Below are 11,223 nucleotides of genomic sequence, written 5' to 3'. Positions count from 1 at the left end.
TGAAGAATAGCGTTTTTCACCTCTTTTTGCTCCAAAACTCGATCAAAAACTCGTTTTTATCAAAAACACGAAGAACAAACCCACCTTATTTTTCAAAGATCTATCCAAAAATGCAAAAATCCTTCAAAAATAAGATCAAATACGCTCCAGATCTGGCCAAAATGATTGATACAATCCAAGCTCTGATACCACTTGTAAGTCCCGAATTCGCTTGTGTATCAATCATATCCAATTGATGGTGTAGAATCCGAAACAATTGGATTATGCAAGATCAGAATAAGAAGAAGGAGAAGAAGAATAATATGAATCTATGATGTATTCAAGATTGGAATGATGAACAATATACAAGATTCACACACACTTGCACCTTCTCTCCTTTCTCTCTCTAGAACACCTTAGAATACACACACTTAAGCTCCTCTAGCCATACACACTCTTATGACTCTACTAACACTATTTATATGAGACAGACAACCGCAAATGGGTTCACGGCCGTAAACACGTTCACGACCGTAAACGTCCGAGAAACCCTAATTCGTGATTACGGCCGCCGCCGAGAAACCCTAGCCGCAAAAGCTTATTCGATCGAGAACACTCCTTCGGCCGTGAACCCTTCAACGGCCGTGAACCCTTCAATGGACGAGAACACTTCGCAGATTACGTGAAAAATAGCATTTTTCACCTCTTTTTGCTCCAAAACTCGATCAAAAACTCGTTTTTATCAAAAACACGAAGAACAAACCCACCTTATTTTTCAAAGATCTATCCAAAAATGCAAAAATACTTCAAAAATAAGATCAAATACGCTCCAGATCTGGCCAAAATGATTGATACAATCCAAGCTCTGATACCACTTGTAAGTCCCGAATTCGCTTGTGTATCAATCATATCCAATTGATGGTGTAGAATCCTAAACAATTGGATGATGCAAGATCAAAATAAGAAGGAGAAGAAGAATAATATGAATCTATGATGTATTCAAGATTGGAATGATGAACAATATACAAAATTCACACACACTTGCACCTTCTCTCATTTCTCTCTCTAGAACACCTTAGAATACACACACTTAAGCTCCTCTAGCCATACACACTCTTATGACTCTACTAACACTATTTATATGAGACAGACAACCGCAAATGGGTTCACGGCCGTAAACACGTTCACGACCGTAAACGTCCGAGAAACCCTAATTCGTGATTACGGCCGCCGCCGAGAAACCCTAGCCGCAAAAGCTTATTCGACCGAGAACCCTCCTTCGGCCGTGAACCCTTCAACGGTCGTGAACCCTTCAATGGACGAGAACACTTTGCAGATTACGTGAAGAATAGCGTTTTTCACCTCTTTTTGCTCCAAAACTCGATCAAAAACTCGTTTTTATCAAAAACACGAAGAACAAACCCACCTTATTTTTCAAAGATCTATCCAAAAATGCAAAAATCCTTCAAAAATAAGATCAAATACGCTCCAGATCTGGCCAAAATGATTGATACAATCCAAGCTCTGATACCACTTGTAAGTCCCGAATTCGCTTGTGTATCAATCATATCCAATTGATGGTGTAGAATCCGAAACAATTGGATTATGCAAGATCAGAATAAGAAGAAGGAGAAGAAGAATAATATGAATCTATGATGTATTCAAGATTGGAATGATGAACAATATACAAGATTCACACACACTTGCACCTTCTCTCCTTTCTCTCTCTAGAACACCTTAGAATACACACATTTAAGCTCCTCTAGCCATACACACTCTTATGACTCTACTAACACTATTTATATGAGACAGACAACCGCAAATAGGTTCACGGCTGTAAACACGTTCACGACCGTAAACGTCCAAGAAACCCTAATTCGTGATTACGGTCGCCGCCGAGAAACCCTAGCCACAAAAGCTTATTCGACCCAGAACCCTCCTTCGGTCGTGAACCCTTCAACGGTCGTGAACCCTTCAATGGACGAGAACACTTTGCAGATTACGTGAAGAATAGCGTTTTTCACCTCTTTTTGCTCCAAAACTCGATCAAAAACTCGTTTTTATCAAAAACACGAAGAACAAACCCACCTTATTTTTCAAAGATCTATCCAAAAATGCAAAAATCCTTCAAAAATAAGATCAAATACGCTCCAGATCTGGCCAAAATGATTGATACAATCCAAGCTCTGATACCACTTGTAAGTCCCGAATTCGCTTGTGTATCAATCATATCCAATTGATGGTGTAGAATCCTAAACAATTGGATGATGCAAGATCAAAATAAGAAGAAGGAGAAGAAGAATAATATGAATCTATGATGTATTCAAGATTGGAATGATGAACAATATACAAAATTCACACACACTTGCACCTTCTCTCATTTCTCTCTCTAGAACACCTTAGAATACACACACTTAAGCTCCTCTAGCCATACACACTCTTATGACTCTACTAACACTATTTATATGAGACAGACAACCGCAAATGGGTTCACGGCCGTAAACACGTTCACGACCGTAAACGTCCGAGAAACCCTAATTCGTGATTACGGCCGCCGCCGAGAAACCCTAGCCGCAAAAGCTTATTCGACCGAGAACCCTCCTTCGGCCGTGAACCCTTCAACGGTCGTGAACCCTTCAATGGACGAGAACACTTTGCAGATTACGTGAAAAATAGCATTTTTCACCTCTTTTTGCTCCAAAACTCGATCAAAAACTCGTTTTTATCAAAAACACGAAGAACAAACCCACCTTATTTTTCAAAGATCTATCCAAAAATGCAAAAATACTTCAAAAATAAGATCAAATACGCTCCAGATCTGGCCAAAATGATTGATACAATCCAAGCTCTGATACCACTTGTAAGTCCCGAATTCGCTTGTGTATCAATCATATCCAATTGATGGTGTAGAATCCTAAACAATTGGATGATGCAAGATCAAAATAAGAAGAAGGAGAAGAAGAATAATATGAATCTATGATGTATTCAAGATTGGAATGATGAACAATATACAAAATTCACACACACTTGCACCTTCTCTCATTTCTCTCTCTAGAACACCTTAGAATACACACACTTAAGCTCCTCTAGCCATACACACTCTTATGACTCTACTAACACTATTTATATGAGACAGACAACCGCAAATGGGTTCACGGCCGTAAACACGTTCACGACCGTAAACGTCCGAGAAACCCTAATTCGTGATTACGGCCGCCGCCGAGAAACCCTAGCCGCAAAAGCTTATTCGACCGAGAACCCTCCTTCGGCCGTGAACCCTTCAACGGTCGTGAACCCTTCAATGGATGAGAACACTTTGCAGATTACGTGAAGAATAGCGTTTTTCACCTCTTTTTGCTCCAAAACTCGATCAAAAACTCGTTTTTATCAAAAACACGAAGAACAAACCCACCTTATTTTTCAAAGATCTATCCAAAAATGCAAAAATCCTTCAAAAATAAGATCAAATACGCTCCAGATCTGGCCAAAATGATTGATACAATCCAAGCTCTGATACCACTTGTAAGTCCCGAATTCGCTTGTGTATCAATCATATCCAATTGATGGTGTAGAATCCGAAACAATTGGATTATGCAAGATCAGAATAAGAAGAAGGAGAAGAAGAATAATATGAATCTATGATGTATTCAAGATTGGAATGATGAACAATATACAAGATTCACACACACTTGCACCTTCTCTCCTTTCTCTCTCTAGAACACCTTAGAATACACACATTTAAGCTCCTCTAGCCATACACACTCTTATGACTCTACTAACACTATTTATATGAGACAGACAACCGCAAATAGGTTCACGGCCGTAAACACGTTCACGACCGTAAACGTCCGAGAAACCCTAATTCGTGATTACGGTCGCCGCCGAGAAACCCTAGCCACAAAAGCTTATTCGACCAAGAACCCTCCTTCGGCCGTGAACCCTTCAACGGTCGTGAACCCTTCAATGGACGAGAACACTTTGCAGATTACGTGAAGAATAGCGTTTTTCACCTCTTTTTGCTCCAAAACTCGATCAAAAACTCGTTTTTATCAAAAACACGAAGAACAAACCCACCTTATTTTTCAAAGATCTATCCAAAAATGCAAAAATACTTCAAAAATAAGATCAAATACGCTCCAGATCTGGCCAAAATGATTGATACAATCCAAGCTCTGATACCACTTGTAAGTCCCGAATTCGCTTGTGTATCAATCATATCCAATTGATGGTGTAGAATCCTAAACAATTGGATGATGCAAGATCAAAATAAGAAGAAGGAGAAGAAGAATAATATGAATCTATGATGTATTCAAGATTGGAATGATGAACAATATACAAAATTCACACACACTTGCACCTTCTCTCATTTCTCTCTCTAGAACACCTTAGAATACACACACTTAAGCTCCTCTAGCCATACACACTCTTATGACTCTACTAACACTATTTATATGAGACAGACAACCGCAAATGGGTTCACGGCCGTAAACACGTTCACGACCGTAAACGTCCGAGAAACCCTAATTCGTGATTACGGCCGCCGCCGAGAAACCCTAGCCGCAAAAGCTTATTCGACCGAGAACCCTCCTTCGGCCGTGAACCCTTCAACGGTCGTGAACCCTTCAATGGACGAGAACACTTTGCAGATTACGTGAAGAATAGCGTTTTTCACCTCTTTTTGCTCCAAAACTCGATCAAAAACTCGTTTTTATCAAAAACACGAAGAACAAACCCACCTTATTTTTCAAAGATCTATCCAAAAATGCAAAAATCCTTCAAAAATAAGATCAAATACGCTCCAGATCTGGCCAAAATGATTGATACAATCCAAGCTCTGATACCACTTGTAAGTCCCGAATTCGCTTGTGTATCAATCATATCCAATTGATGGTGTAGAATCCGAAACAATTGGATTATGCAAGATCAGAATAAGAAGAAGGAGAAGAAGAATAATATGAATCTATGATGTATTCAAGATTGGAATGATGAACAATATACAAGATTCACACACACTTGCACCTTCTCTCCTTTCTCTCTCTAGAACACCTTAGAATACACACATTTAAGCTCCTCTAGCCATACACACTCTTATGACTCTACTAACACTATTTATATGAGACAGACAACCGCAAATAGGTTCACGGCCGTAAACACGTTCACGACCGTAAACGTCCGAGAAACCCTAATTCGTGATTACGGCCGCCGCCGAGAAACCCTAGCCCCAAAAGCTTATTCGACGGAGAACCCTCCTTCGGCCGTGAACCCTTCAACGGCCGTGAACCCTTCAATGGACGAGAACACTTTGCAGATTACGTGAAGAATAGCGTTTTTCACCTCTTTTTGCTCCAAAACTCGATCAAAAACTCGTTTTTATCAAAAACACGAAGAACAAACCCACCTTATTTTTCAAAGATCTATCCAAAAATGCAAAAATCCTTCAAAAATAAGATCAAATACGCTCCAGATCTGGCCAAAATGATTGATACAATCCAAGCTCTGATACCACTTGTAAGTCCCGAATTCGCTTGTGTATCAATCATATCCAATTGATGGTGTAGAATCCGAAACAATTGGATTATGCAAGATCAGAATAAGAAGAAGGAGAAGAAGAATAATATGAATCTATGATGTATTCAAGATTGGAATGATGAACAATATACAAGATTCACACACACTTGCACCTTCTCTCCTTTCTCTCTCTAGAACACCTTAGAATACACACATTTAAGCTCCTCTAGCCATACACACTCTTATGACTCTACTAACACTATTTATATGAGACAGACAACCGCAAATAGGTTCACGGCCGTAAACACGTTCACGACCGTAAACGTCCGAGAAACCCTAATTCGTGATTACGGTCGCCGCCGAGAAACCCTAGCCACAAAAGCTTATTCGACCAAGAACCCTCCTTCGGCCGTGAACCCTTCAACGGTCGTGAACCCTTCAATGGACGAGAACACTTTGCAGATTACGTGAAGAATAGCGTTTTTCACCTCTTTTTGCTCCAAAACTCGATCAAAAACTCGTTTTTATCAAAAACACGAAGAACAAACCCACCTTATTTTTCAAAGATCTATCCAAAAATGCAAAAATCCTTCAAAAATAAGATCAAATACGCTCCAGATCTGGCCAAAATGATTGATACAATCCAAGCTCTGATACCACTTGTAAGTCCCGAATTCGCTTGTGTATCAATCATATCCAATTGATGGTGTAGAATCCCAAACAATTGGATGATGCAAGATCAAAATAAGAAGAAGGAGAAGAAGAATAATATGAATCTATGATGTATTCAAGATTGGAATGATGAACAATGTACAAGATTCACACACACTTGCACCTTCTCTCCTTTCTCTCTCTAGAACACCTTAGAATACACACACTTAAGCTCCTCTAGCCATATACACTCTTATGACTCTACTAACACTATTTATATGAGACAGACAACCGCAAAAGGTTTCACGGCCGTAAACACGTTCACGACCGTAAACGTCCGAGAAACCCTAATTCGTGATTACGGCCGCCGCCGAGAAACCCTAGCCGCAAAAGCTTATTCGATTGAGAACACTCCTTCGGCCGTGAACCCTTCAACGGCCGTGAACCCTTCAATGGACGAGAACACTTCGCAGATTACCTGAAAAATAGCATTTTTCACCTCTTTTTGCTCCAAAACTCGATCAAAAACTCGTTTTTATCAAAAACACGAAGAACAAACCCACCTTATTTTTCAAAGATCTATCCAAAAATGCAAAAATCCTTCAAAAATAAGATCAAATACGCTCCAGATCTGGCCAAAATGATTGATACAATCCAAGCTCTGATACCACTTGTAAGTCCCGAATTCGCTTGTGTATCAATCATATCCAATTGATGGTGTAGAATCCGAAACAATTGGATGATGCAAGATCAAAATAAGAAGAAGGAGAAGAAGAATAATATGAATCTATGATGTATTCAAGATTGGAATGATGAACAATATACAAAATTCACACACACTTGCACCTTCTCTCCTTTCTCTCTCTAGAACACCTTAGAATACACACACTTAAGCTCCTCTAGCCATACACACTCTTATGACTCTACTAACACTATTTATATGAGACAGACAACCGCAAATGGGTTCACGGCCGTAAACACGTTCACGACCGTAAACGTCCGAGAAACCCTAATTCGTGATTACGGCCGCCGCCAAGAAACCCTAGCCGCAAAAGCTTATTCGACCGAGAACCCTCCTTCGGCCGTGAACCCTTCAACGGTCGTGAACCCTTCAATGGACGAGAACACTTTGCAGATTACGTGAAGAATAGCGTTTTTCACCTCTTTTTGCTCCAAAACTCGATCAAAAACTCGTTTTTATCAAAAACACGAAGAACAAACCCACCTTATTTTTCAAAGATCTATCCAAAAATGCAAAAATCCTTCAAAAATAAGATCAAATACGCTCCAGATCTGGCCAAAATGATTGATACAATCCAAGCTCTGATACCACTTGTAAGTCCTGAATTCGCTTGTGTATCAATCATATCCAATTGATGGTGTAGAATCCGAAACAATTGGATTATGCAAGATCAAAATAAGAAGAAGGAGAAGAAGAATAATATGAATCTATGATGTATTCAAGATTGGAATGATGAACAATATACAAGATTCACACACACTTGCACCTTATCTCCTTTCTCTCTCTAGAACACCTTAGAATACACACACTCAAGCTCCTCTAGCCATACACACTCTTATGACTCTACTAACACTATTTATTTGAGACAGACAACCGCAAATAGGTTCACGGCCGTAAACACGTTCACGACCGTAAACGTCCGAGAAACCCTAATTCGTGATTACGGCCGCCGCCAAGAAACCCTAGCCGCAAAAGCTTATTCGACCGAGAACCCTCCTTCGGCCGTGAACCCTTCAACGGTCGTGAACCCTTCAATGGACGAGAACACTTTGCAGATTACGTGAAGAATAGCGTTTTTCACCTCTTTTTGCTCCAAAACTCGATCAAAAACTCGTTTTTATCAAAAACACGAAGAACAAACCCACCTTATTTTTCAAAGATCTATCCAAAAATGCAAAAATCCTTCAAAAATAAGATCAAATACGCTCCAGATCTGGCCAAAATGATTGATACAATCCAAGCTCTGATACCACTTGTAAGTCCTGAATTCGCTTGTGTATCAATCATATCCAATTGATGGTGTAGAATCCGAAACAATTGGATTATGCAAGATCAAAATAAGAAGAAGGAGAAGAAGAATAATATGAATCTATGATGTATTCAAGATTGGAATGATGAACAATATACAAGATTCACACACACTTGCACCTTATCTCCTTTCTCTCTCTAGAACACCTTAGAATACACACACTTAAGCTCCTCTAGCCATACACACTCTTATGACTCTACTAACACTATTTATATGAGACAGACAACCGCAAATAGGTTCACGGCCGTAAACACGTTCACGACCGTAAACGTCCGAGAAACCCTAATTCGTGATTACGGCCGCCGCCGAGAAACCCTAGCCCCAAAAGCTTATTCGACGGAGAACCCTCCTTCGGCCGTGAACCCTTCAACGGCCGTGAACCCTTCAATGGACGAGAACACTTCACAGATTACGTGAAAAATAGCGTTTTTCACCTCTTTTTGCTCCAAAACTCGATCAAAAACTCGTTTTTATCAAAAACACGAAGAACAAACCCACCTTATTTTTCAAAGATCTATCCAAAAATGCAAAAATCCTTCAAAAATAAGATCAAATACGCTCCAGATCTGGCCAAAATGATTGATACAATCCAAGCTCTGATACCACTTGTAAGTCCCGAATTCGCTTGTGTATCAATCATATCCAATTGATGGTGTAGAATCCGAAACAATTGGATGATGCAAGATCAAAATAAGAAGAAGGAGAAGAAGAATAATATGAATCTATGATGTATTCAAGATTGGAATGATGAACAATATACAAAATTCACACACACTTGCACCTTCTCTCCTTTCTCTCTCTAGAACACCTTAGAATACACACACTTAAGCTCCTCTAGCCATACACACTCTTATGACTCTACTAACACTATTTATATGAGACAGACAACCGCAAATGGGTTCACGGCCGTAAACACGTTCACGACCGTAAACGTCCGAGAAACCCTAATTCGTGATTACGGCCGCCGCCGAGAAACCCTAGCCGCAAAAGCTTATTCGACCGAGAACCCTCCTTCGGCCGTGAACCCTTCAACGGTCGTGAACCCTTCAATGGACGAGAACACTTTGCAGATTACGTGAAGAATAGCGTTTTTCACCTCTTTTTGCTCCAAAACTCGATCAAAAACTCGTTTTTATCAAAAACACGAAGAACAAACCCACCTTATTTTTCAAAGATCTATCCAAAAATGCAAAAATCCTTCAAAAATAAGATCAAATACGCTCCAGATCTGGCCAAAATGATTGATACAATCCAAGCTCTGATACCACTTGTAAGTCCTGAATTCGCATGTGTATCAATCATATCCAATTGATGGTGTAGAATCCGAAACAATTGGATTATGCAAGATCAAAATAAGAAGAAGGAGAAGAAGAATAATATGAATCTATGATGTATTCAAGATTGGAATGATGAACAATATACAAGATTCACACACACTTGCACCTTATCTCCTTTCTCTCTCTAGAACACCTTAGAATACACACACTTAAGCTCCTCTAGCCATACACACTCTTATGACTCTACTAACACTATTTATATGAGACAGACAACCGCAAATAGGTTCACGGCCGTAAACACGTTCACGACCGTAAACGTCCGAGAAACCCTAATTCGTGATTACGGCCGCCGCCGAGAAACCCTAGCCCCAAAAGCTTATTCGACGGAGAACCCTCCTTCGGCCGTGAACCCTTCAACGGCCGTGAACCCTTCAATGGACGAGAACACTTCACAGATTACGTGAAAAATAGCGTTTTTCACCTCTTTTTGCTCCAAAACTCGATCAAAAACTCGTTTTTATCAAAAACACGAAGAACAAACCCACCTTATTTTTCAAAGATCTATCCAAAAATGCAAAAATCCTTCAAAAATAAGATCAAATACGCTCCAGATCTGGCCAAAATGATTGATACAATCCAAGCTCTGATACCACTTGTAAGTCCCGAATTCGCTTGTGTATCAATCATATCCAATTGATGGTGTAGAATCCGAAACAATTGGATGATGCAAGATCAAAATAAGAAGAAGGAGAAGAAGAATAATATGAATCTATGATGTATTCAAGATTGGAATGATGAACAATATACAAAATTCACACACACTTGCACCTTCTCTCCTTTCTCTCTCTAGAACACCTTAGAATACACACACTTAAGCTCCTCTAGCCATACACACTCTTATGACTCTACTAACACTATTTATATGAGACAGACAACCGCAAATGGGTTCACGGCCGTAAACACGTTCACGACCGTAAACGTCCGAGAAACCCTAATTCGTGATTACGGCCGCCGCCGAGAAACCCTATCCGCAAAAGCTTATTCGACCGAGAACCCTCCTTCGGCCGTGAACCCTTCAACGGTCGTGAACCCTTCAATGGACGAGAACACTTTGCAGATTACGTGAAGAATAGCGTTTTTCACCTCTTTTTGCTCCAAAACTCGATCAAAAACTCGTTTTTATCAAAAACACGAAGAACAAACCCACCTTATTTTTCAAAGATCTATCCAAAAATGCAAAAATCCTTCAAAAATAAGATCAAATACGCTCCAGATCTGGCCAAAATGATTGATACAATCCAAGCTCTGATACCACTTGTAAGTCCTGAATTCGCATGTGTATCAATCATATCCAATTGATGGTGTAGAATCCGAAACAATTGGATTATGCAAGATCAAAATAAGAAGAAGGAGAAGAAGAATAATATGAATCTATGATGTATTCAAGATTGGAATGATGAACAATATACAAAATTCACACACACTTGCACCTTCTCTCCTTTCTCTCTCTAGAACACCTTAGAATACACACACTTAAGCTCCTCTAGCCATACACACTCTTATGACTCTACTAACACTATTTATATGAGACAGACAACCGCAAATGGGTTCACGGCCGTAAACACGTTCACGACCGTAAACGTCCGAGAAACCCTAATTCGTGATTACGGCCGCCGCCGAGAAACCCTATCCGCAAAAGCTTATTCGACCGAGAACCCTCCTTCGGCCGTGAACCCTTCAACGGTCGTGAACCCTTC

The sequence above is a fragment of the Lactuca virosa genome, chromosome 4 (assembly GCF_052849685.1).
Source record: "Lactuca virosa cultivar CGN04683 chromosome 4, Lactuca_virosa_CGN04683_v6, whole genome shotgun sequence".
Taxonomy (NCBI): Eukaryota; Viridiplantae; Streptophyta; class Magnoliopsida; order Asterales; family Asteraceae; genus Lactuca; species Lactuca virosa.
Note: the sequence above shows the minus strand (reverse complement) of the source record.